General features: G+C 45.7%; 1 long non-coding RNA gene across 1 annotated transcript in view; it reads right to left on the bottom strand.

The window, feature by feature from the left end:
• LOC138067612 (uncharacterized) overlaps positions 1-14,898 on the bottom strand; it is a 36,707-nt gene extending 21,809 nt beyond the window's left edge. The window contains exons 1-2 of the long non-coding RNA XR_011141799.1: positions 14,781-14,898; positions 1,909-2,077 (exon numbers count right to left, since the gene is read on the bottom strand). This is a non-coding gene — a long non-coding RNA (uncharacterized lncRNA). The remainder of the gene's footprint in view (positions 1-1,908; positions 2,078-14,780) is intronic.
• Positions 14,899-27,704: the final 12,806 nt, after the last annotated feature.

Genomic DNA, 27,704 nt, shown 5'->3' on the forward strand with positions numbered 1-27,704 from the left:
ATTATGGCTCATGTATCATTATGCATTCGTAAATTCCAAGGCAATATATTTTTCTTCATTGCTTGGATAATAAATCATCATTCGATTACAAAAGGGGAGTACCTGGATAGAACAGCAGCCTTTCTGAAAAATACTCCTGGCAGATGAATGACAGGAAAATTTATGGAGAATTCAGTTGCCTGACTGTCCTGCCTCCAGGAGAGAAGACGGTGCCAATATCTAAAGCTTCCCTGACAATTCATAGAGCAGACCCTGTCCTTGATGGAGTGAGGTTCTTAGACCTCCCTTGCTTGATTTTCATCATCCCTCCTTTGGCAGTCTGAAGAATACCTTTTAGCAGTGCAAAAGGGTTAGAAAAGAGCCATCCAAGTTGCTACTGAGCCTGCGTTAGCAGGTCTGTCTCCAGGATCTATGAAAAATGAACAGCTGCATTCCTCAGTTAGCTGGAGTTGTCCAATCAACCAAAAAGATCCTTCAAGGGTCACTGGTAGAGCAGAGAGTTTTCAAGAGCAAAAAAAGCTCATCCGGTCTAGCAATTCCTCACCTTTTTCTAGTTTATCTACGTTTCATTTCCCAGCCTTTTTTCAGATCAACCCTTAATTTCCTTCCCCCTCTATAAACAAAGCTATTTGGCCCTTCCTTTCAATTGGTACCTTTGACTCATTCTTCCTTTTTTTCCCGTTAGACTCACAGCAAAGTCTAAGCCTGCAAAACAGCAGAAAGTCTGGCCACCCAGGCAAACTATCCTCGGCTAAGAAAGGGAAGCTGAAGCAAAAGGTGTTGCAGAAGGTGGCCACGCACAGAGCTGCTCCTCATTGCAATAAGGGCAGATATCTGGGAGTCCTGTTCATGGATGTTCCTCCCATGTTCAGAGCATGAGGAGCAAGCCTTAGAAATACGTAGATTTTAGTCTGGAAATTGCCTGTTGTAAATGTGGGGGCAAACTATGTCCCTATGCTGGGCTTCGCATTTTTGCACTGCCTTGCCTGCCAAAAAACACAACGTGCAGTCTGACTCAGAAGAGACCTTTTTCTCTAAAAGGGCCAGCTAAGATCAGGAGGAGAAAGCGTTGAACATATGGGCTATGATTTATGTCAGCAAAGACTAGACGCCTACCTCTGAATTAGACACGTAGAGCCTCCCTTTATGGGTGGTAGAGAGAAACAGCGCGTTCCACCTCCTCCTAATACAGCCATCTGAAACGGGTCAGATGAATCATGCTCTGGAAATGCCTATTTCTTAGCAGTGATTATAAAGAAAGTCTAGATGAGTGGCTCATCTGCTGCCCTCTGAAGTTAGGTAGAAGGAATCGGGTGCATAACTTGGAAAGCATAAAGAGAAGGCTTTATTCTCCTGCTGGCTTCCGGTTTTGGGTGGCAATTCAAAGCTACAGAGAGGCAGAACAAAGCAGGTGTGGTCTCTCGACTTTTCTGTCTGGGAGGTGTTTTTGTCTCCTGTTCTCACTGGGCAGATTTAAGGAGCTGCACAAGGTACGAAGCAGTGAAGACTCCAACTCAAGCTTCCTTGCAAATCACACTCCGGCTGGGCTCTAGTGAGCACTATCTATCCACAACGTTCAAGACTCCCCAAAGGCACCCTACACAAAGGAATTTGATTGTTTTCCAGGGGAATCTTCTAAGAATTCTGACAGTCGTAAAACACAGTCTGCCAGTTGCTAAAGGGGAAGACGTTTGAGCAATAAATGCAAAATGGTTACTCCATCAGTGACATGAGCACAAAGCTCTGATGGTTCACATCAGTCTCAGAAAAATCTCAGTCCTCCCGTTGTGCTGCCACATGGGGAGATGTTCTCCAGGGACCTTTTCACTCACCAGTTCCTGCAGTACTTGCCCCAGAAGTTTAACAGCCACCATTCCACTGAGACACGAGAGAGGGATGCTGACTTACCACAGCTGAAAACCTCTTATCAAGCCACTCTTCACTGAGGTGCACTTGGTGATCTTCAATTCTCCGCACCAGCTAGACAGGCAGGGCTTGAAAGACGAATAGGGTCTCAGCCTTTACCACTGTGCACTGTGTATGGTCCTTAAGAGCTGCACTCCCTGGATGCCAAACACTGTCAGAACAGAAGAACAGCATTTTACACCTGGCCTTCCTGCAATCGCATATAGCTCAAGGATATATAGTCCCCTGCCCTCATACCCAGATGAAATCTCTTATGCGGAATAAACAAATCTTTTATACATCGCTCCATTACTGCATCATTTGGCAGGATTAAGACGAAAGTGTGTTTCACACTTGATGGAGTAAAGTATCTGTTTTAAGTTTTCACCTAGTCATGATTCATCAGTGGATAGAGATCTCATCTCAGAAGCCCTAGGGCCTCAGCTAAACACCGTAATGTAACAGATTTTATTAGCAGTTTCAGGAAGGTAATCTAACACTAGATTAGCATTAAATGGTCCAGCAAAGTAGACATATGACAGCATCTGTAAACATCGTCCAGTACCCTTAATAGAAAGAATATTTGGATTTTAGGCAAAGAGTATTTTATTTAGATGTTTTGAGGTACTGATTTGCTTTGTATACGAACTGCTGAGTGATTAATGGCTTGGTGAGCTCTTTTCCTCATCAAAGCTAAAATGACTTGAAATATCGCATGGCTCGTTAATAGATGGCTGGATAAAGCTAAATTGTAAAAAGATTATTGCACTTCAGTCTCTTGCTGAATACATGGATTCCCTGATATGAGAAATGTGATCAGGAAATAATCTGCTACTAAAAAGGCAACCCGAATCCCCTTCAGGGAACGGGCTGCAAGTGTACAGCAGTGAGGATGATATATTAGCATTTCAAGAAGAGTCTGAAATGAGTACAGAGCAGGCCACTGAGGAATAGCTAAAATTGCTTTATCTTTATCTGTTAATATTTCTGGGAAAATTGCAATATTGGGAAACTGCAGAAAGACCAAACACTTTGCTTATATTGAATTGGATCTGTGACTGTGCTGGACCTATTCAGAGCCTGCAATATGTGATATTCCCCAACTAAAAATAGGAATTTCGGTCCAGAACGGGGCTCTTTATCAATGCTACTTGTATGTCTTGGGGTGAAGAGAGATACAAAGGTCAACATTTTTAAAAGTAGCCAGAATGTTTGAGTGACGCACTGGAGACTCCTTACAGCGGCATAATTTTCTGAAGAAGGGGCCTCTGCCATTTCCCTAGCATCTCTTTGAGGGATTGAATATCCTTGGTAACTTTGTCAAAAACTGCCCTGAAGTCTTTTTCCCTTCATGCGTAATGCATTTCCTTCACATGACATCTCAGAAGTTTTCCCCATGAAAACAGACTACATAATTGCAAAGAGCTGCATTTGTTGTTCAGAAAATGAGGAGTTTCAGTGATTTTATATGTGGGATAAAATACCGCAAAACAGAGAATTTTAGGAGAGTAAACAAATGAGCTTAAGCAACTTTCTAACGAGCTCAAATGATTTACAGCTTCTTGTGCTCTTGAGACCAATTCGAAACTCTGATGACTTTCTGCTGTAGGCACAGTTAATAAAACTTGAATTTCTAATCCTGGGTTTTCCCCAAAAGGATGTTTTAACTAATCAAAACATCCAGTTGGTATTCCAGTCAAAGTGCTATTGAGTGCTGTAAATACCTGCACAGTAACAGACAGGCTAAAGTTACACAGAGAGATCTGAAAAAGGTATCAGAAGCATGTACCAAACTCCTCTCGTTTCACTTCTAAGAGGAAGGTATGTTCTCGTCACCTGGCATATGGATAAGTCTCTTGAATTTCACGCAAGAAAGGAAACCCTCAAACAGGTCCATTCTCCCTTTTAAGCAGAAACAAACACTGAGGAAGAATTTCTTTGGGGGGAAAAACGAAAGCTCGCCAAGGCTTCTGCAAGTTATTTGCTGCGTTTTATAACGCGGCGCTGCCTTAGGTCCTGACGCAAATCGCTGAGCGAACTACCGCCCTTATGCAAGCGAAAATACAGTCCCTGAAACGAGCTTGCAGGCAGGCGGGTGAGATAGGGATCGCTTCGCGTGGAGCTGTTGGCTTCCCTGCAGGCGCTGGCGCTTCGCTGGCAACCCGCACCCTGCATTTAGCCCTCTCCTCCAAGCACCTTTTGCCCACGCGCACTGGCAAAGCATCCAGTACAGCCCTGCGTCCGTTTGGAGTATTATTTTTCTAGCTTACAATGGCGCTGGTGCCTTGCCAAAGCTCTCCTAAACAAAATCGCTGCTTAAAAAATCTCCCAACATCCTACCTCATCGCATATGCAACACTTCTCTCCCTCTCTCTCACGTGGTCCGCACACCTCTTTCTACACAAACAATGATTTATTATTTTAGCGATGGAAAGCTGTAATAATAGACCAATGGAAATGGCTAAAATTGTAGCCACTTTGCCTAGCAATTATACACGTGACAGTTTCATTTATCTATTAGCCCAGCAGCTTAATTTACATCCCCACTTAATGGTTAATTGTGGAAGTGCACTTTTCTGCAACAACAGCAGGGGAGAGCGAAGGTTTGACCAAGTATCTTGAAAGAAAAAGCCTCTTTTAATAAATACCTCTGCAATTAATTACACAACCAAAACAGCCAGCAGCAAGCAAGAACAGGGAAGAGAGGGAAAACACCACAGTATTTACATGTGGAAATTAAAAAAGGAGTCTGGCCAGGCGTAGATGATGTAGATGCTGTGCATAGCATACCATGGTCCAACTCCCACTCCAGCAGGAGGTGTGAGGATGCGGCCTGCATTGCATAACACCAGTACCTACGTTTCAATGCTATAAAGCTGACTGAAGTTGGCTGAAGAATCCAGGGGGAGAGTTAATATTTCTTCTTTTCGCTTGTACTTTGTTTTTGCTCCTTAGAGTTCTCCTGGGTTTTAAAGTTTTTCTCCTTAGTCGTCAGGGCAGAACATTTACTTTAAAAAAAAAAAAAAAAAGCCAGTATTTACAGGACTTTAGGAGAAGGAGATTTAAAACAACAATTATTATGAAAATGATCATGAAAATTAATCAGAAGAGATGGCAGCACTGTTTCTGCACGGGGAGAGGCGTAAAAAGATGATTTACAACTCTGCAGTGAAGAAAACTTACACATCGACCAAAACTTTGGTAAGGCTTAGTTCGGGTCAGGGATTGCCTGATTACACTTTGCTTTTGTCAGAAAACGCTGACCCACTGGAATTGCATCTGTTACTTACTGCTAAAAGTCTGAACAGTGTTTATCGCTGGCTGGATTCCTCCAGTCCTGAATGAAGTATCTGGCGAAACCCAGAGAGGCGCTGAGCAGAAGTAGCAGACAGCTTGGAGAACCGGCTCAAGCACTCGCCTGCTGCGTTAACAGCCTCATCCGACACAAGCAGAACGGAAAGGTGAATTTTGGTGTATCGCATCCAGGCAAAGGGCTCTGATGGCCTGACCACTGTGGGCCTTGCTCAGGGTTTAAATGAAAACCCACGATGCTGTTCTCCGCATGCAGAATTGGAAAATTTCTGAAATCCCAGCAAGTCAGAAAGAACGGGGAAACAGCCTCCCATGAAGCGTTCTCGCACAGGCACGGCCCACCAAAGTCTACGGCAGACTCCTCCAGGCATTTCAGCAGGTCCAAGATCAGGTCTCCCTTTCCAAATTGGTTCTTTATAGCAACGGTTTCCATTTCTGGTGCTGTTCCTAAGCATTAGCTTCCTGCCTCGCTTTACTGACTGTATTTACGTCATGTCCCACGGTGCAGCAAACGGTAGGCAGTGCTGGGATGGGTTTCAAAGGTAGCAAATCAAGGGCAATAGCCAGAACACCAGCAGCACAAAGGTGACATCTTTTAGAGAGTGGGTGATGATCCACAAATTTAAAATAACTGTTGAAAATGTCTGCCCTGCTATTTTACCAATTCTTCCATTCTTGGGGACCGGAAACTTGAGGATTGGTCTGACACGAACTTCACAAAGTTCAACAAGGAGAAGTACAACCTGGGGCACGTGGGGTAAAATAGCCCTGTATATCATCTCTGCTGGGTAAGTAGTGACCCTGCTGAAAAGAAGGTGGGAGTTGTGGCAGACACCAAGTTGCATGTAGGCCAGTGGCAGGCTCCCATCACGAATGGGGCAAACTGCCTACTAGGATGCTTGGGAAGATTGTGGCTAGGAGATCGAGCAAGAACATGGTCATCCTCTACTTGGTGCTGGCAAGGCTGTACCGCTGTCTAGTTTTGGGCCCTTCTGCTCAAGGCGGATGTCAAGAAACTGGAGAAAGTCCCATGCAGGGCAGCCAGGGATAGAGTATAAGGTACAGGGTACAAGACCTGCAAAGAGAGCTTGAGGGGACTGGCCTTGTTTGGTCTGACAAAGAGGAGCCCACAGCTACTTACAGGGAGTCACAATGATGACAGACCCAAACTGTTCCTGGCAGTGGCAGATGGTAAAACATGGGGTGGGGGCCACCAGATGTAGCTTAGGAGGTGCAAAGTGGACATTAGAAAATGCTGTTTCAACAGAAGAGCAGTGCAGCCCTGCAACAGGTAGCCACAGAGGTGGTGGAAAGCCCATCCTCAGAGGTTTCCAAGAGCTGGCTAGACAAAGCCTGACTTTGGCTGACTCGATCTAATGCTGGTGATAGTCCTGCTCCAAGTGGGAGGATGGACTAGAGACGCCAGGGAGCTCCCCCAGCCAACGCTCCTGTCATTCCGTGACCTTCTGTTTTTCATGAGACAGCAAGAGTCAAACACTGTGAAGACAAATAGTGTACTGAGACTAGATCATCTGGGATAGTAAGAAATGTGTTTAAGTTATTTCATGAAAATGAAATTGCCTGATGCAATCCAGAGCTGATCACTTCTGGGACTACCCAGGCTTTACATAGTACTGAGAGACAATTTTAGAAGGAGAGACAGGGTCTTGAGAGGTGGCCTGGCACAAGGAGACAGTAGCAACAACAAATCTCTCTTTCAAAGCCCAGTAGCCGTTTCTACACAAGACAAAATTTTGGCCAATATATTGGAAATGACAAAGTGCAGATACCCAGTTGGAAGTTGTAATGCAAAATCAAAGCCACCTCTTCTCAGGAACAAGAATAACAGAAGCACAGAATTTTTTATTTCATGATCCAAAATGCATGGTCCTCCAGCGTTATCCATGCTATTCTGGTTCTGTACTAACTAAAAGGACAACTGTTGCTAGACAGCATACGTCTTTTTGTGCATGATTCATATTCTCCCTTGTTTAGCTTAGGAGATTTTGTAAGTATACGAAAAATACAATTTCCTCTCTTACAAGAGGAACTTTTAAGTTGAGATAAATATTTACAGAAAACATTGAAATCATAGGGCCCAAATCCTCTCTCATGGCCAGATTTGACAGACATCATCTGAGATAGGATCTTCTAGAACAGAATTACCAGAAGAATATTGCCAACTAACTGGAAATGAATTCAATCTGAAATCATTCTAATATTTAGATGTTTTAATGTCGCTAGAGTTTTCTTGAGAACGGGGTATTCAAAAACAAAAATGATCATTTATTAAGTGTATATAGACTTTCTCAGCTATAAATCACTATGCAGCAGATACTACTTTGCATTTTGACTTGAAAAATCACACCAAGTAGAAAATATAATTTTTTGTGTTATCGAGAGCGGGGGAGGCAGCTGGCTTCTAATCCTTACTAACATAACTGCATAATCACATCACTGAGCGCTGAACCTCAGCTCCAAGGGCTCTGTCTTCTGCTGTAAGTTTCTAAAAGCACAGGGAAGATCTTCCCCAAGTGGGATTTGTATCACTAATTATTATGGAATAATTAGGAACAACAGATGCAAACTTTTGAACTCACTGAGCCTGGTAAAATTCCCCAGAGCTCAGACTTTTGGAAATGCTGAGATTTTAATTTTGGTTTGTGTGGGAGCTGGACTGCTGTCACTAAGAAACATAGGATGGCAACCAGACTTACAGTAACACACCACTGCAACACAGAATTACGCTGACCTCTCTAAATAGTCAGAGTTAATGCATCTCTCCTGGTGATTTTTTAGATAGGCTTTATAATTTAATATTGTAATAGAGACTTTCCATGTGTCAATAACAGGGCTTTCACAGGCTTATAAATGATATAGTATTCTTCTAAAATACATTTCAAATGATTTTTAAGAGTGATTTTTTTCAGTGCAGTTAGGCAGTAATGGAAGATTTTTAAAAAGAACAAGGCCCTTTTGTAAGTTAAGGAAGACCTGCCAACAGTCAGTTTTCCTACCCTTGGGAAAACTCTACTACCTTAAGCAGGTCTTGCAAAAAGGCATGTCCTTTAAAAATGTTAATAGTTGCCTTGGAATATTTAATTAAAGAAGAATTGCTAGACTGAGATGCTGGCTGACACCGATAAAGCAATTCGGCTGATATCCAAAAAGGACCGTCTGACCAACCATCACCTACCTGTCTTCTGAACAGTGTGCTTCCAGCATGAAGATTAATTTCAGGAATCCTTTTCCAACATCTGGATTACATGAAACGTTGCTCAGCGATCCTGGTCAGAAAAGGATGCTTTCTGGGGGAGAACTGTGCACATATTCCATAATAATCTGCCTTTGATGAAACTGTAACTCTGAGTATTTAATTAGCTGTATAGTAGACCCAGGAAAAAAAGGAAAATACCATTTTGCCTACTTCTTTCCTCTGCTCACAAAACTTAGTACTTCTTCAGCATTTCATGCCTGAAAAATTTAAGTCAGCATTACTTCCACCACAAGCCATAAAGTAATCTCCTGCCACCTGTGAAGCCATCAGCGCGCTACATGCTTTCTTTCCTCAGCTATCGCTCAACTTGAGCTGGAAGACTCTAGGAAAAACAAGAATTGAGCTTCTCAATGTTCAACTATTTGCTCAAGTTTTTACTTAATGGAAGAGAGGAGAGTAAAGCTTAACTCAGTTCACGACGACCCCGTGAGCGACACTCAGTGTCTATGGCATTCCCAGCATTCACAGGCACGCGTTACTAACTAACATACCTGTTAGAAGCACTTGCTAGCCACTAGCTTCCTAAGGCGGCCACCAACTGGCAGCTTGCACATAGCCTTTAGAAACCAAGAAAAGGGACTAGACCGAGAACAGACCACGGCTTCCACGCAACTTTGGGGCCAACCTACAAGGCTTAAAGGCAGCTCCAAAAAGTCCAGATCTTGTTGGGACCAGCAGAGGTCATTAATACCTATATGGAGGGAGGACCACTATGCTTTAGACTGAATCCCAGGTTGAGGAAGGTTCACAGTGCTCCCCGGGAGCAAAATATTCAAAAATAAAAATAAAAAAAAACAACAACAAAGCACATTGACCTAAAGCCTGCTGAGACTGCTTCCTTCACTAGGAAAACTGTTCATGAAAGTTTATGGAAAACGAATATAACAAACAGCAGGAGAGGGCCATTCTGGGGAGTATTCACTCAGCCTGGGGCTTTGCACGCTTTCTTAGGCTGCCTCCACTGTCAGTAGAGAGAAATTTGCTTCATCCTGAAAATGAATCAGAGCCTCTCGATCAGGACTCCAGCCCCAAGTTCCCTTCTGGAGGATGCTCACTCTTTCCAGGGATTATACAGTGAGCCTAAAGAGACTAGCCTCTAAACTGCTCACAGAGAGCCTGTAAAAGAGGGCCAAGCATCTGTGCACCTGCAGTGCAATCGCAGACCCTCTCAAATCAAGTTGTCATGGACTAAAAGGGACTGAGATCTCTGGGATATCTCCATCCATAGCTCTCGACTCTCACAGCTCCGCGGTTGCTGCTAGGCTGCATCGATAAGTCCTCAGGTTACCAGGCTTTTACAACTGAAATTACTGCTTCTTTATAATAACTACCAGCATTTATGAAACTATCGGGAAAATCTATACAAGCCCAACCCTGATCCTGGGTGGGAAACCCTCACCAGCCCCATCCTCATTGCACCTGGGAAACTCCAGACAGCTCCCACTCTGACCCTAAGCCGGCACCCCGTGCCATTGCCAGCCTAATTTTACCCTTGCCCGCAACACGCCGCTCTTCAGCACTTCCTTCCTCACCAAAATCCTATCAAAGTTGCTGCCTCAAAATTATCATCCTTAACCTAGCCCCGAGTCCCATTTCTGGCCCCAAACACAGTACATAGCGTGCATATCCCAGCTTGGCTGCGTTTGCTGCGTACAGCTTATCACATAACTCACATTTTGCAGAAACTCTCCATTTCAGTACCTAATAACCGTTTATTTAGCTCAAATTTACAGACACAGGTTAAAATCCCATAGGCCACCTATTCTCTTTTTTGGAATACCATAATGCATTCTTGCATCAAAAATCATTATAAACAAATCACCGAGAACTAGGCTGAATTATAGGATAGTCGAAAGGCTGAGAAAAAGGCTAGCAGCAGTTACAGGAGTGTCATATCATCTGCAAACAGCTACGGAGACAGGGCCAAAGGGTTCAGCTCAGTGGAGAGAGCCCCTCCAACACACCATCGCAAGTGCCTGGTGCAATGCTCACAAATTCCCATCAGAGGCTGCCTCCACACGCGCTGGCCGAAGAGGCAGCCCTAACCTGCGAGCGAGGTGCTAGCCTCGCCAGTACTGTCTCAGCACCAAGAAAAAAAGTAACTGAGAAAATGCTAAAGCAAACTTCCTTGTTTTAAATGCACACGCAGGAAGAAAGAACTGTAACACCTGGTGTAAATGCAGTGAAAAAGCTTATATAATAAATAATAAAATGCAAATAATGAAATGAATAGGAAAATGGAAATAATAAAAGTTTTGTACTAAACCTGAGTAATTAGGAAAAAAAATTACGGAAGTGCTCCAGTGGTGCCCCGGTGCCCCATACTGACCCTTGCAAGCGCAGCGCCGCACAGGGTGCTCAGCCCCGGGGCCTCTCCAGCCCGTGGGGAGGGCAGAGCACAGCAGAAGCCGCGAGCAGGGGTCACTCCGCAGTCCCAAGAAAAACCATGGGATAACTCTTGTCACACTGACTCTGTACCCACTGCATGGGCCACTTTTACATAATACTTGAGGGGCTACTGAATTTCACAACTCGCGTGAGACAGGGAGCAGGAGTCCCATTTTACAGATGGAGACCTGAGGCACGAGGCAAGAGGAGGGACCTGCCCAAAGAAAGCCAAGGGCCGAGCTGGGAGCTGGTGGTCCCGCATCTCCAGAGCCCTGGGGCAGCGCGTGTCGCCTGTGGGACGTGGGACAAGCCCTTCCCCACGCGGAGACGGCACCCGCTGGTGAAGTCCGGCCAAACCGTGTCGCAGTTGCTGCGGTTGCACATTCAGAGGGAATAAGCCATCTGAAAACATGCTATAAATCACCGCTTACAAAATATCCAATTTACTGTGGTGCTCTGTGGGCCAAGCCATGCGTGTGATCACAATCAAGGCAGATAACAGAAAGAAACTAATTTAACTTTTCCGGACTGAATGCCGTAATTTCCATTTTACAATGTACAATTCTCTGCCTGGGTTTTTATATGCAATTAATCTATGGACAAGAGACAAATGACAAATATCCAAACACTTACGTTTCTATCACGTTCTTTAGAGTAGTATTTAGATATTTGTGTTCCTCCAGAGAGCTTTCCGTGCCATCGCTATATCACAAGCTCAGATTAAAACAACATGGTTCTAGTTGCATCTGTATTCCCCCCCAGCACAAGGGCTATCGGAACAATTGCTTTTTCAGTTCAGCTGCTGAACCAAAAAAATACAGAGTGAAAATAAAAAATAAACAAACTAGCCCGGCTCAAACTTAATTTACTTATTTATTTTTTCTTCGCAGAATAAAACTCCCCCTCCAAATCATTTCACCTGACACTCCATTTGCTCTCCAATGAAAAGTTTTGTTCTGTGCCGCTGCGTGAAAAGGAAAGGAAAAACTAAATTTATTAAAGCAAACCAGGGAAACTTTCTGCCTGATTTAAGGCTGGGAGCCTGCCTTTCACCCAAGTGTTTTAACCACTGCATGGATGACAGCGCTCTTCTGCAAGAGGGGAAACGACAGCGGGTTTTTGGTACCTCCCGCTGGCACCGCTCTGCTCGGCAGGACATCAAGAAATAGGCATCAAGAGGGAGGGCACGAGCACAACGCCTTGCCCTGGCGAACGGGCCGCTTTGCCCAAAGCTGGCGCGCCAACTGCAAGGAACACCCACTTCCAACCCCACTGAAAATCAAGAGCAAAAACCAAACCAAACCAAAACAAAAACCCCGTAGGAGAAGGTAGTGCCTAGGGAACGCAAAGATACGGGCACGTTTAACCACGACCCAGTAAGCGCAGGTCGTCTTGGCAGGCCACAGCATCAAGACCGGCTGCCAACAACCCCTGGGGAAGCTCGTCTTTCTCAGCAGCTTTTAGTCACAGCTCAGTCACTGGCCTTGTACCAAGCCCTGCCCTCAGGTGTAACCGCACAACTCCGACAGTGTGGTTTTTCTTGCTGGAAGAAAAGAAAAAAGGGAAGGAAAAAAAAAAACTTAAGAATGGCCATTATGTCAAACTCCAATTTATGTCTGTGGGTTTTTTCCTTTTATTTTCTACCTCTGCTGCTGCCTGTCTCAGTCCTAGCCATTTTTTCGCTGCCCGACGTACACACGTTTCCGGGCAGGACAGACCGTGGGTTACCCGACGCTATACGACTCAGGCGCTGCTTCTCACAGAGCGGGCTGCTCGCTGCGAGAACTGGGCACGCAGCGAGCGATCACCGCTAGCAGCGCCGCGCCAGCACTACCGACCGCCACAGATTTACTGCCGCTTCGCTGAAGTGTTTTGAAACCTCAGCTCCTAGCCGCACGGCATTAGGAAATTACGTGTGCATTAAAAGTCCCTTTCGAACGACCATGATGATGAAGTAAAGCCTGGAAATGTAATTATCGTCTAACCTGAGAGCCCGTTCCTCCACCAAAAGGCAATGAAAGGAGCTTCATGTTACGTCTTCAAAAGCTCAGTGCTTCTCAGCTAACGACCTCTGCGTACTTGCAGCAGGGAGCGCGCTATTACCTCTCTGGATCTTCTCTTAACAGCCAGCAAGCTTCAGTCCTTATCTCCGCTCCGTCTTTCAAACCTTCCACACGGGGAAAGTCCTCTGAATTTCCAAAGTCCACATGCAAAGCTCTCAGAAAACTGGCATCTTAGTTTGTCCCCCCTCCCGCCCCCGCAATTTCTTTTCCTGCCTGAGGACTCATTTCCAAAACGCGCCTGCTATTTCCATTGCCTGTTTGCACCAGGAGCTGAAGATAACCTTTAGGTAACGCTTGCAACTCGCACACTAATGTACCATCTATCTCTCGTTATATCTCTCTGCTGCGTGTTCTTCTATTCATAACAATTATTCAGATTATTCTGTCTTGTTTTACCACCTTGCTCCCTGAATACAAACAAACAAGAAATAAGCAATACAGAATTCACCACGGTGTCTTGAAACTCTTATCTCAGCCTCCTCCAGGTAGCATTTCCTTTTTTTTCCCCCCGCTCTGATTTGTTTACCATTGAGAGCATCTGATGGCTTTACGCGGTGTATAAAGGCACACCGCAAAGCTGCCCGAGCACTGCCTTTATTTTGTACTGTTACTGCTACTGTCCCGTCGGCGGTGAGGATTTAGAGAAGACAGGACAAACACGTGACTTCTCTCCCTATGTTAAATTCTGCCCATCTCCAATAATTTCCATATCCAAACTGAAAGGAAAGAGCCTTTTCTCGTTCGCGTTGCTCAACGGCGTCGGGGCGAGCACCCGCGGTTGGTTTCACCGCTGCCGCTTGCCCGCGTCTGCCAGTGGGCTGCACCGGTCGCTGCTGAAGTCGAGCAGACCGAGCCACGGGACGACGTCGTAGCTGGGATGTCTGAAGAAATGTCATGGCAAAGGGTGAACCAATACTGATGCTTATTCATCACATGCATGTCTCTCCTCCCTTTCTGATAGGTTCATAAGCCAGATAATCTACGTGCTTATTAAGTCACTGCAAAAGCAAATACTATACACAAGCAAAAAATATACACCAACAATACCTGAATCATCATATAGCTCTGACAGATGATGAAGACCTAGGCTTTCAAAGAATTTCACCCCTCCCCGTCTCCCAGAATCCTACATATCGATATCCATTAGCCCTAGGGAACGTTACCAGGAAAAAGCTGAGCAAAATTTGTACGGCAAATCAAAATCCAGCATTTTGCTCAGTATTTCCCCAACAAACCATTGATAATAAAATGTATAACTGCAGTGTGAATTCACAGACCCGGATCTGTTCTTCTATAGAAAATGGTAATCACAGACAAGGAGATAAATATCTCTCTTGACCCAAAACCGAGAGCGCTGCTAGTTTTACTCCCGCCAGGTCGATACCAGCCATGCACGGCAGCCAACCCAGAACAGCTGATAACAATCAGGAGGTGCTAGATTCAATTCGGCTTTAGCGACGGTACTGACAAGTCAATAGCCTCGAAAGGCAGTTAAAAAAAAACCAAAACAACTCATTTTTAGACAAGCATATAACAGGAACCCATTTGTAAGTCAAGATTTTAAGCAGATACAAAACCAGCCCATGGCTCTAGATACCCCTTCAGAGGACATCTATCACGCTTGGGTTTAGCTTCGCGCCACGAGGCCCAGCGCTCTCGACGTCTTATAAAATACGCAACAGCGCACGCTTAGGTTGTCCCGTGCTATTCATGCCCACGTAAGAGAAGACATATGGAAACAGAGCACAGGGCACAAAGAGAAAAAAGTAGTTCAGGCTTGAGCCCAGCAATATGGAAAACTTGTGTCTACTGCAGTGTTGTTGGTATTCCCCTACCATTTGCTGGCCTCCAAAACTTCAGAACTCGCTGAGAAAGTCCTCGATGCGCCCTGGTCATGTAGATTAACCTTCTACTGTCGTGAAACGTGGCCAGTTTCTTCGGCGTGGTAGCTCTGACGGGGAAGCAAGCGGGGCAGGAGGCCGACAAGCTGCTGAAGTACCAGATTCCTCAACATCAAGTATTTCTGCATGCCCCAGTAAAAAATAAAACAAAAGAAAAAGAAAGGAATTGAGGAGGCAGTGGAAAGACAAGAATTTCTGGTCACTGCTCCCATACTAAATTTCTACAAATTTCCAGGCACGCACTGGCTAGAGTAGAAGAAAAACCCAAACAGCATGTTTTAAGATGCAAGCTACTGAGCTTTTTCAGATCCCTTCTTCACAACTGATGTGTAAATAAAGAAGGAACAAGTGAGGCGAACATCAGAAGAGCGACAGAATTAAAGGGGCTGAGACCCCTAAATATGTATTTCCACGTGCCCAAATTTCTGGATGTCTTTCACCTGGTTCCCTCACTCTGTACCTCTGGATGCTAATATTCAAAATTCTCAAAAACAGAGCAACAAAATTATTTGAAGGGCTTTTAACCCTCAAGTCACCAAAAGGTATTCTAACGCTTGACCCACTTAACTACCGGCAAACCTCACTTATTACTACTCTTACTCAAAATTTTCCCCTTACGTTACGGTGGCCGGGTTTGGTTATTAGCTCTGCTAGACTACACCCACTCAGACTGAAGTCCCCTATGACAGATGTTGTACAAGGCAGTTTTTTTGGCTGGAAGAAGAAAGGAGATTTCAGTCGTAATGATGTACCCATTTTCAGAATGAAGCAAGGTGGGGGAACTGTTTTCGAGACTTAAAATAATACTGTTAATAATGATGATTCTGGAGATGGTTCTTTTCCCTGTGGAAAATGCTGTCATCACTATAGCAAACAACACGGATTTGACACGCAGCGAACAGCGACTGTGACAGGGGCGTACAGCTCACCACCCACCTAAATTTGACAAAGACATAAGAAGTCTGTGAAATAAAGCACAGTTATTTAGGAGTGGCCTAAGTTCTAACTCCTGACCAACTCTAATAACCAGAAAGACTGGCTACATACGAAAACAGCCATGTCCAAGAGAAATATTTTCAAGAATTTCACGCTACTGATACTATAACATAAAGGATGGTTTTGCTAATTAATCTCATCATGCAGATTTGACACACAGCTTAATTTATTAAAGCTTGGGCACGTTGGGGCCAGACTGCAGACGTTCCCTCCACCGGTGCTCATACTGTTGCAATATTTAGTCACAAAGACATAAAACCAGTTGGGCTGTAAAATCAAGAGAACTACGTTCAAATCAAAACACTACTTTTGAGTTGACTGCCGACTGCCTTCGGGATTTTGAACCCTCCACTGGCTCGTAGGCTTTTTTTCCTAACTGTGAGATTTAGTTTTCTTTTGTTCTGAACCACTGACCACTTGTCTCCGGGAGCCAGGATTTGCAAAACATCTCAAACCTGACTTTGCATGTGCCAATGTACAAAAACACTCTGAAAATATTCTTAGAAAGCAAGAAAATTACGGAAGCATCGAACCCAGCGAGTGTGCCATCCGTGCTACGATTACACTTTTCAAAGTGAAAGGCAGCGCAGTCAAGTTTGCTGGCAGGAGAGAGATAGGAAACTTCCCTTTCAAACACTCCCAAGTGAAGAGTGATAATAGAGTCCAAAGAGAGAGCGCATTTCAAGACGTTTTTTCCACCCAGGGTAGCTAGACGCAAAAAATACTTGGCATATGAGGGCAGCAGCTCTCCACCTGCGATCGCAAACGGGAGTGTTTTACCAATGGCTGCGGGGCCGTCGTGCTGAAAGCAGCGCGTCCCCCATCGCTCGTGTGCATATGTTATTAGTCACATTGGTGATGAAGCAAAGCGGAATTCAAGTATTTCCATACAGAAGGAAACTGAGCAGTGAAATAAAAGATTTGATGCGTGCGGGCAGCATTACTTCCCATCGCGCCACAGAGCGAACCGCTTATGAGGCATGAAATACCCGATTGACCTTGAGGCAAGGTAGCTGAGGATTTATGCACAGCGAGCGACCGAGAACACCTTGCAATGGCTGGATTTTATTTTGACTCTTGGGAAATACGGCAGACCCCTCACACATGATAGCCGTTGCCTCTGTTAAACACCGCAACGGGGTGGGGGGGGGGAAATTGCCAGCCATGAAATCCCGGTGAGCGCAGTCACAGCAAACACATCTCCGTTTGCTCGTCAGCAATTTGCAGCATCAGCACGTCTTGCACAAGTCGCAGCCTCGCAAAAAAGCCCGGAGGATACGGTGGGGGGAAGCATCCCAAGGACACATCATGGCAACGCTGAGCACCAGCCACCACCAGCTACTGGTGGTGGCCCCCCCCCGGTCCTGGTCTCCCTATCCAGGAGGAGATGGGTGGGATGGAGGGAAGGAAGGAGGTGGGAAACCCTCCAGAAAAGCCTGAGGACAAACCAGCCTGGTCCCTGCTGGCACAGCCTCCCTAGGACCAGGCAGCGACTCTGTGGCCAGCTCGGTGCTTAATCAGCACAGGGAAATGTCGGGGGAGAAAAAATACCAGTGCAGAGCTGTCAAAAACCCTTTGAAGATAAACCTCAAAAAGAATAGGAGTCAAGACAACAAAACCACCTGAAGAGGAACAAGAGGGAAGATGCCCAGCAATTTCCATGCTATTTTTCATGGTTAACTAAAAACATCCCACAGCTGGAGCTTTTGCACTGGTGACTCCGGCTGCAAGACGAGCTGTGCTGCCCAGAGCTGTGCTGCCCAAAGCTGCGCCGGGCCGTCCCGGGGCCGCGCGTGGGCACTCGGAGCCCAGGAAGGCAGTGCCATCTGCAGGCCTCTGCAAATACGCGAGCCTGTAATTTCCCAAAAGCCAATAAAGCTGGTGGTGCTGCTGCGGTGCAGGAGCACTGGCTCCCGACAGGTCAAACAACCAAGTCGCAGCTTCTAAAGGAAATGAAGAAAAATGATAAAAGATCTGTCAGCAACAAAAACAAGAGATGAGACACGCCACTGTGCAGCAAACGTGAGACCCCGCAAAGCACTGAAGTGAGGGTGATCTTCATCTCAAAACAGAAAGCACGCCACCCCATAAAATCACAAGTCCAGCGGCATGCTCTCTTCATGCATCTGCCTGGCCGGGGGTGGCACTGCACGTCTGGGCAAGGGAGGACAAGGCTCCAAATTGGGGAAACCCATCCCCAGCCGTTGGCATGGGGAGGATCTGCAGCAGCCTCCCAACGGGACGGTCAAGAAATCTGCCTTGCCTCCAGGAAAAGGGACTGCAAAACGTAGCGCTCGTATTAGCAGAAGCCTTTGCTTGTTGGCCCGAAACGTCTCACAGCCCTGTGTGCGCAGGATATTTCACTCTGCAGCCCAGATTTGGGAGGAGAACGCATTTCCTGAAGATGGGCAACAAGGACAGAGGGTTCGCAAACCACTGAGATCAGTAAAACGATGCTTGGAAAAGGAAACATTTCCAGCGCAGCTTTTCTGTTCCTGCAGCGATAACATAGCTCTAAACTGATTGTCTTCCACCGCACTTTTGCACTGCCTTAATTACTCAACAACTGTTCAGCCTGCAGTGTGTTGAGAGTGTAACCCCCAAACGAATGGGTTTTCTCTTCCTTTTCCAACCTAATAGAAAAAAAAAAAGAAGAAATATGCCATATTGCTACTGCGCGGTGGGGAATCTCATTCTGTATTCTCTAGTCCACCGTCCTATTCAATTTTGCATTTTAGTTTTCCAGTGCTCTTCGGGGAACATCTGAGATCGTGGAATAGCGAATCAGGGCACGGAGCGATTTTAGTATACAAATTTGCTCAGCCGACAACGCTGCTGAGATTGCAGATTGAGTCAGCCTTCGGGCTCAGTCAGCCTTCTCCAACTGCAGGGACTTGACGAAGACCTCTGTATTAATTGCAGGTAAGTGTATTATGCTCAGTACCACACCGGGCTGTCCACCGGCCGCATTACTAAATAACTGATAAGATAACACATCTCAAACCGCAGGCGTTCAGAGCTCTGCCCATTCATAAAACCCAGTGCAACCTTTTTTTTTTTTTTTTTAAGCAATCTGCGTGTAAAGGAGTTTATGATTAGCTGAAGTAAAGAGCAGGGGCTAAGTTGCGAGCTAGCAGTGAAACAGGTCTATCACTGTTCTGTGCAGCAACAACCCACAGTAACACCCACTTATTAATTCAGGCCTGCAAAGCACTTTGAAGTTGCAGAAAATCATTGCCTGAAAAAGCTATTATTTTATTGAAATCAGCATCTGTTGTTTTCAGTGTGATCTATTCATTGTCACAAAACAGCATCCGAGCATCCCCGCTGCCTGTTTATGAGAAAATCGCCGCCTCCATGGTAACATTTGTTTAGTCCCCACGCCAGAGTAAACGCGGCAGCGAGAGGTCAATACCCTGCCGTAACATTTCATCCCATTACCGTCAGATCGGGCCAGGAGGTGCAAGCCGCAGCTCAGAGCCCTCGCACACCCCAAGCATCGGTGAGAGCAAATGGGGCCTGCTGGAAGCGAATTTTGGCGGCATCTGCCTCTTGCTTATCTCCATGGGCAATTAATAAGATCCCTCTTGAGTGATGGGATTTTGATGGGCTGGGAGGGCAGGCTCTTAAATACAGTGCAATGGAGGAGGTTTAATTATGGGGCTAGACCGCTGATTTTACGGCGCTGGCAGGTAGCAGAGAGGCTGGGGCAGCAGGACCAAAATGCGCCCGTCCCACTCTCCTGCCCTGGCGATGCCAGGCCACGGATCCAGTGACCCAAGCAACGTCCACGTCCACCTCGAGTGTCTCCGCTATAACGGCGGCAGTTTTGTAGGCAGCTAGCACAAGTGCTAGGGGAGAACAGTATCGGATTTTCTTATTTTCTGCGAGCCTTGGTGGGAGCAATGTCTGGTACCTATTTTCCACACCTTTTGCATCATTGGTTATTTAGGCTGTGCCAGAAGAGCTCCTGAGAAAGCCCGCCACCGGTCTGCCTCCCTCCAGCCCAGGGGGCGACAGATGAAAAACACAGCAAATGCTGGGTAGAGGTGCTAGCTCAAACTTGTGGTAACTTCTTGCTGCTGGAGGAGTCAAAACAGGAGACTGGCACGGGCGCTCTGCCATGTCCTCCCATCCCTTCCTCCTCCACTCGGTCTCAGCAGGGAGGCGATCCTTGTTGATTATCTATGGGGAGTTAGCAGCACACGCTCAGCTTACCTTCAAGTCCAAGCACATTCGTCCTCTCCAGAAAACAGTCATATGCGGACTTGGTGGCTGTTTTCCTGAGTGATCGAGAGGCTGAGTGACAGCCCTGTTTACTAGCTCTCATTTTTAATTACCTTTCCAGCAGCAAGGAGTATGTGCTGGCTGAGGTCACTCTGGCCTCACATCCCAGGAGAAGCAAGTGCAACACGAGCTACTCGAGCCTTCTGGTGTGAGAAAAACATCCAGGACGTCTAGAAGTTATGGCTGTTCGTTACAAATTTCAGCGTGTTGATGCCGAAGACCTCGTGCAGCAGAGGTCCATGAGCCGCCTGCAAGTATGACAGACAGAACGAACCTGGCTGGAAATCAATTTTCACAGGTTGACGAAGAAGGACAATGTGAAGTTAAAGGTAGCGGAAGCTTTCTTTCAATATTTCTTAAAAATACATTAAAAATAGCATGGACTGGAAAAGCACAAATAAACCCCGAGCTCCACGTTAATCACAAATGTTTCCCAGCCACAAGAGACATCTTCATGCTGATCACACTGGCAGTGGCCATCACATTATCACAGCAAAACATCAGAATTATTATTATTAGTTTATTTAATTATGTTATTACTGCAGATGCAGACGGAAATCTTAATATTCTATTGCCCAAAAAGAAGAAATCGGTTTTGCGAAGAGATCACACATTCTGCTATATAAGGAGAATACTGGAGATTACAAAAAGAAGGGGAGGGGGAGGAAGGGGGAAGAGGAAGAAGAAGGTGAAACTAAATTAGAATCAGGTTATAATATATTAATTAGTGTCAGGAAATAATTTTGGAGCCATAATACTTCCTGTTCTTAAGGGTTCTCAGTACTCTTATTTCATCCAGGCTCAGATAGTTCTGCTGAAAGGGAAAATGACTTGTAAATAAAAAAAAAAAATGCAAAGAAACCCCACCTTACACTAGATGAGCGCGTAGGGAAGAAAGCAGGAAATTTCTTTGGAGTTGTGCACAGTGGTGAAAGAGCTGGAAGGAAAGCAGCTGTTGCATTAAACGAACCCTGAGGCATCTCATCTACTCAGCCATCTTTCATAACCCGCGTTTCATAAAAATCTTGGCATATGCGTTTCTGGCACTCGCGGGCTGCCCTGTCCCAAGCCCTGCGCGCGCGGGCGGCCAGTCGACACACTAGGCACCGCAAGCTGGCCTCCATCCTGGCAGCCAGCAGCTGTTCACCCTCAACTCTCAGTTCAGGAACTGCACTCAGTCATTACCCTCTGTCCCCCATGGCTGTCGAGAAAGAAAAGAGACTCACCCCGCCACCCCCCCCCCCGCCAAACTCCAGAATTTGGTCCCGAACAGCAACATATTAAAAAATAAATAGATCATTTTGACAGTAGCCCACATCCCAGCTATAGATTGGAGACCTGGTTCTGTTCCCAGCTACAGAAGAGCGAAGCAGAGTAATGCTAATAACATCCACCGGGTGACAACAGCGTAAAACCTGTGAGCGTGAGTGCAGGAGACAGCCCAGAATCCACAGGAGTGTTATCAAAGGAAGAAGAAAGGAGGGAGAAAAAAACATGTTGTATCTGCACTTTGAAGATGTTATACAAAAGTTAAAGAAAATTCATGAGAGACAAAGTCACAGAGAAGAGAAAGGCTTGAGCAGTGTATTTTAATGCCCCCTACATCCAACTGCCACCTATTTACTTCAAAAGAGTAGTTTGCCTGGAACCCAGTTGCCTCACAGCACTAAGGAGAAAATCACTATTGTGCTCACATGCGTACAAGGGATGGACCAGATAAGCACGCCAGGATCCGAAACAACCCTCCTGCGAGCACCACTCCATACTGAAGAGCTGCGTCCTCTCCAGTGAGCAGGTCCCTCCACACCTCGCCTCCTTGGCCAGGCCGCACGCTGGGCTGGAGCCCGTGCACGCAGCACAGCAAGGCAGCTGGAAATCCAGCACGAGCAGACACCAACCACGCAGAGAAAACCAGCAGCAAGTAAACAAGCAAGGTCAAGAATAGCAGTTGACTTGAAAAGATGGCCTTGCTTATTCCGTAAAAACAATTTGATCTCAGCTTTTTGTCTACCTGCCCTATTGGCTAACCAGAGCAGTCCTGAGACTGCTGAGCTGCTTAACATCAGCGTAAGACAAACGAACCCTTTCCCTCACACTTCAAAACAATCTTCACTGACCTGCAGAGCTGGCCTTCTCCATTGCTTGCTCTCTTTGGGTCCCCCCAACTCCAAAGGTTGGCAGAGGTGGTAACTAGCCTTTCCTTCCCTGAGACACATCACCCTGGAAAAAAATTCTGACATGTCCTCAGCTACATCCCCTCTCCACAGTAGGAACAGCTGGAGACACTAGAGATTTCACCGCTCGTTGCTCCATTGACACGTCCAGAGGAAGGAGGAGAATGGAGGCGGCTCCCTGACTTCCTCTGATCCCATGAAGCCGATAAAATTACAGAATCCCCACCACCACGCACAAACCCCACCCGTTCCCCCAAAACTGTAATATGCTGGAAAGGAAGGGTAGTGGGGAAGAGGGTAAGAAGGGAGGAGTGGAGAGAAAAAATGATAGTTCTGATTTTCATTGTATAATAAAGAATGGATCAATTTACTCAAAGAAGAACTAAAAAAGAAACTGTGCATTTTCTAGGAAATTTTAAATGAACGTAATCAGAAACCTTCAAAAAGATCCTACTTTAAAAGTCTATACACTTCTGGGGTTTTGAGGGTTACAGAGGTATTGTAGAAGCATCTTTGAAGCATTTCTGGCCTAGTACCGTACAGAACTCCTCTTCATGCCTTGAAGTTTGCATTAGCTTTGAAGTAACATCTGAATTTCAGAGGTCTTTTCTATCTGAACTGCAAAACTGCCTGATGCCAGCCAATTTGCTGTGGAGCACTTCAGCAGTTATCTGAATTCCCGCACTCTTTCAAGCACCTGGCAACACCCCGGATACAATCTCATCTGCACAGTGGTAGCGAGCCACTATTATTTTGCAAACTGAGCTGTGGGATTCAACCCTCTGCTTATTCGGCCAGCTCTTCCATTCACCGCTTTGTTGAGCTTATTGATTTCATTGTATGCCAGACTAAAGCTGACATTTCCTTATCAAAATGGACTAAACACTGGCTTTATTTCAGCACACATTTATCTCTCAAGAAATATCACCATGACCCAGAAGAATCAGAAGTATCTTAGTCATCAAATCCCTTCTTTTCTCTACACCTCACACTCCAAAATCATTTAGGACCACGTCTGCATCATCCAAGAGGTTTTTCAGAAGTTACACATAGTTGAAATGTTTGGCATACTAACTTAAAATAAAAATTTAAAATCCTGATATGACAAGAATGAAGCAACGTGATTCTCGATAGACACAGACCGGGTCCTGCTAGGCTAGTTTTGCACTAGGATAAACGCACTGACATCAGAAGACGTTCTCACCACCCGTATTTATGTCAGCAATACCGAGACTGGAAGTAGCCTATGCAGCTTTGATGCTGACATTTTCAGCCCGCTCTTCCTGTGCCTAACTGGATCCTGAGTACATGGTCAGACACCGTGCATGGGAAGCTACCTGTTGGGAAGGTGTGCTGACACTAAAGTAAGAAGACAGGCTTTTAAATGACTCGGAGGTGTACTTGTTATGGACTCATCTCTCTCTCTCAAAATGCTTTGGAAGCCACCTCCCCCTGCAAGACAGTTTATAAGATCAAAACCTCCCTCTGCAAGCACTGACACACCTAAGTAAATTTACGTTCAGGACTAGTCCTATTAAAGGCAACGACGCTCTCAAATTCCCCGCAGCGCTCTGAGGAATACTGTTTGCAGGATCAGAACCTTCAAGAACCTCTTATTTCTGTAACTGAGGGGGAAGAGAGTCAAGAACGGTGATTTCCTTGGGACTGCTTACCTCAGCACTGGCCCTAGAGTTTAACAGTGAAGCAGAGAAAAACCAGCGTAAGATGCAAGGTCCAAAGTTGACCCTCGCTGCTTGTCTATCGCTTGCTGAAATCACTGGGCACCCAAGTATGCAACAGCTGAACTTTCATGCTGAAAAGCAATTATGGGTGAGGAGAAGACATCCTGTATCTTTGTACCCTTTGTCCAGATGACTGCCTAGGCCCCAAAGAAGGGTCTCCAAAGCACTGCTAATACTGGTGACACAGACCTAATGAGCAAGCTTTACTCAGCAGACCCTCTGTAGTTGGCTAACGGTGCCAAGCACGCCACCAGCCACATCACCAACACATCCAGGGCTGGGGAATCTAAAGCAAGGCCTAATTTTTCCAGAATCACATAAATCTTGGAGGCCTCTGTTGACCACAGAGCAACAACGAACCACCGTGAGTCTAGTCAGTCCACTCCATCTAGACCTGAACATTTCTGAGCTCAACAAGAGGAACGGTGGGGAAAAACTTTGCTACTTAAAATATCTGCAAAGAAACATTTCCAGAAAAACCTGCTTTACCTGAGCCCATCAGACAGCTTTTTATTTTTGTAATATCTGAATATCACAGGAGAAACAGAAAGCAATAAAACAGCATGTGCCACATCCTCAACTGGTGGATATTAGCTGTCAGTGGAGGCAGGTTGATTTACATCGGTAATGTCTGGCCCAGTACACTCACACAAGTCAGGCTATGCTCCTCCACAGCTAATGAGGCATCTTTTACAAAAATTAATAAAGGTTAAGTTTAAATCAACAGAGAACTGAATGCCATTAGGGTTTTCCATACCTCTTCGCTTGGAAACAAGGAATGAAAATACATTCCAAGGCCCAAGCCATTGGAGCCAGCATCTGCTAATCAGAATCCCTCCAACTAATTGGCAGCACTATTTTGCTTACAGAAAAGAGGACATACAAATAAGCACTGCTTTGCCTTTCTGTTAGCCTTCCGCGACTGCATCCCATGAAGGCAGGAAAAAAGGAACATAAAACCACAGCAATGCGTTGCCAGTGAACTCTTGGCAAAAGCCTTCAGAGCTGCCTGGACCACCAATAAACCTGCCATCTGGCCAGACAGCAGGAGCTATGAAGCTAGAGAGAGCCGTGGTGGTAAAGCACATTTTCAAATGCACACCCCACTTTTCATAAGTGACCCCTTGCTGGGTAGCCAACTACTTTTCTCACCTTCTTTCCCTCCATGTTAGTAAACTGGGCCCATGCATTTTGCTGGAGCCCTCATGGAGACCCATATAAATCCTCCAAGGCATGAAGTCAGGAGAGGTCCATGTCCACACCTACTGGGCAGGTTTGTATTGCGTGGTAGGTGGTCATTTCTCGGGAGCATTTGCAACATGCCTAACATGCACATGTCCTACAAAAGGCTCACAGATCTGCTCTCTTTCTGCTGTGGAGGTTTATCTATTTCACCTTCAGAGCTTACACATAATGAGTACTGGCACTCTATCATTTTTATAGACACACTCTCCTGTGGGCCATTAAAATCACACAGTGGCAATCTCTCAACTGCTTCCAGTCATGAGACTTGATTCCAGACTCATTCACACTGGATTTACTTTATTTAAATTACATTTACTGACTTTGATGAAGTGTTGCTCCAGATTTGCATGGAGCAGCAAGTGAGGCAGGCTCCGTCTGGCTTATCACACCTGGTGATTCACCCAGGTACGTTTACTTAGCTATGAAAACATCTATTTTAAATGGCTAATTTCCACAACAAATGAAAAGCTGCTCATTTTAACACATTCAAGCTTAAAAATCATCAGCTGTCTTAGCCGTAACAGCCGAAGCCTCCTTCCAGGACAATATTCCTTCTTTACTGTTGAAATAGTAGCAGATTAGTAAAAGGCTCAACGGCAATAAACTGCCTCCACTATGAAGTATTAAATATGAGAGTGATTGAAATTAAGCACTATTCTCTTGAAAGCTTTGGAGTCTTTACGACAGACCATAAGCAACGTCCGTCATCTTCCACAGCTGCAGAATTTCCCCTCAGAATTAAGGTGCTGCCGAGGAATTCAACACACTGAATACTTTAAAGGTCAGATGTTCAGCTGGCATAAATCAGCATAGCTTTCCTGACTTTAATGGAGGTGCAGTGCTTTACCCTAGGTGAGAACCTGGTTGGAAGAGTGCCCCTCGCGCTACAGATTTTTTAACGCAGGGGAAAGAAAGGTGCCCACGAAGCAGACCATCAGCTGGCCTACAGCAATTTTGCTGCGCTGAAGCCACTGCCAGGTGCTGGCAAAACTGGCAGCGTCTGGAGGGGGTGCGCTGTGACCCCAGAGCACTCTACTCTGAGTAATGAGTTTTGTTTACAACCGCCTAAGGAAGCAGAAGTTTGTAGGGTGCTTCTTCCACCAGGCTCGTGGGGACAGCAGGAAAACAGAGCAGTAAATAAATACCTGTGCACGCTTATCTGATTGGTACGGCTGAGAAGAGAGTCAACGCACTGACATGAGAAGAGGAAAACTGCTTTTACTCGTGTTTGCCCCTGGTGACCCAACTAGAGGGAGCAGCCCGCAGGGCCCGCAAGGCCCCTTTGCTTTCTCTGCCCAGACACGGATCCCACGGGACACCTACCCAGCCCCGGCACCGGCGTCGCCCTCGCCCCGGGTGCACCCGCTAGCACGGAGGCAGAACCAGAGCACGCGGCTGAGCTCCCCCGTTGTTTTACAGCCCCAAAGGTGGCTTTCGTTTCAGGGTCGACTACTGGTAAATTCAAAGTGATGGCATCAGCATTTGCAGAAGATACGATCTTCCTTGTTATAGACTCTAGCTTTAAACTATTACCATAAAGTAGCGACATTTGGCTAGCAATTTTGTGCACCCAGCTGGGAGCACCTGATTTTTCTATAGTAGATGGTTCAGCACTTTCTGAAAATCAGGCCTTTTTAACATGTCAAACCGAGCACCCAGAATTTAAAGCGTTTAAAAGTATCAGACACTTCAAAATGCTGGCCTTTGACTATTAAGGAGTGCAGCTACACCAGAAGTGAGAGAAGCTCCTCCTGGGAATGATTTAATCTTCAGATTAAAAGGCGAGAGCCCAGCAATATTTACTTCTTCGGCTTTTAAACAAAGTTAAAACAGACAAACAAGCAAGCAAACAAGACCGTGGCGAGCAGCAGCAAGGAACAAACTTCTCATTAGTGGGCTGTGCCAGACTCTTTATCTAGAAATAGTCTGTTCAGCAGCTTTTGAAAAAACACCGTCGTGTTTAATTGAGGTGCCATGGTATATGCGAAAGAACAAAGAGGAATATTACATCTCACTCGGGCAGCAGCTGTGTATCACATGCGAATTGCTGGATCTGCTCTGGGTCTAAAAGCACCTACCAATATTAGAACAAATGGGCCAAGTCCAGGGCAGAAGGTGAGGGCATAAAGGGGTTTCCACCTTTTCTCTCTTTTCTCGGGACGTCACAATTAAAAAACCGGAACGAGCATTGGTTAACATTAATTTACACAGGAAATCAAACTGTGCCAAGCATGTTTTTGTCATCCCATTTTCCAAATACTACTCCAGTGGAAGTAACGCAGATAGATATTCCCCTACTCTTAAAGGTGAAAACTGCTGTAGGATTTGGTTATTTCTGTGTTATAGTCGTTAGTAAATGACGACTTCATCCGTGGGCGCTGAACTAGCACAACTGTTGACGCTGTAAAGTAAAT

This window comes from Struthio camelus, chromosome 6 (genome assembly GCF_040807025.1).
Source record: "Struthio camelus isolate bStrCam1 chromosome 6, bStrCam1.hap1, whole genome shotgun sequence".
NCBI classification, from domain to species: domain Eukaryota; kingdom Metazoa; phylum Chordata; class Aves; order Struthioniformes; family Struthionidae; genus Struthio; species Struthio camelus.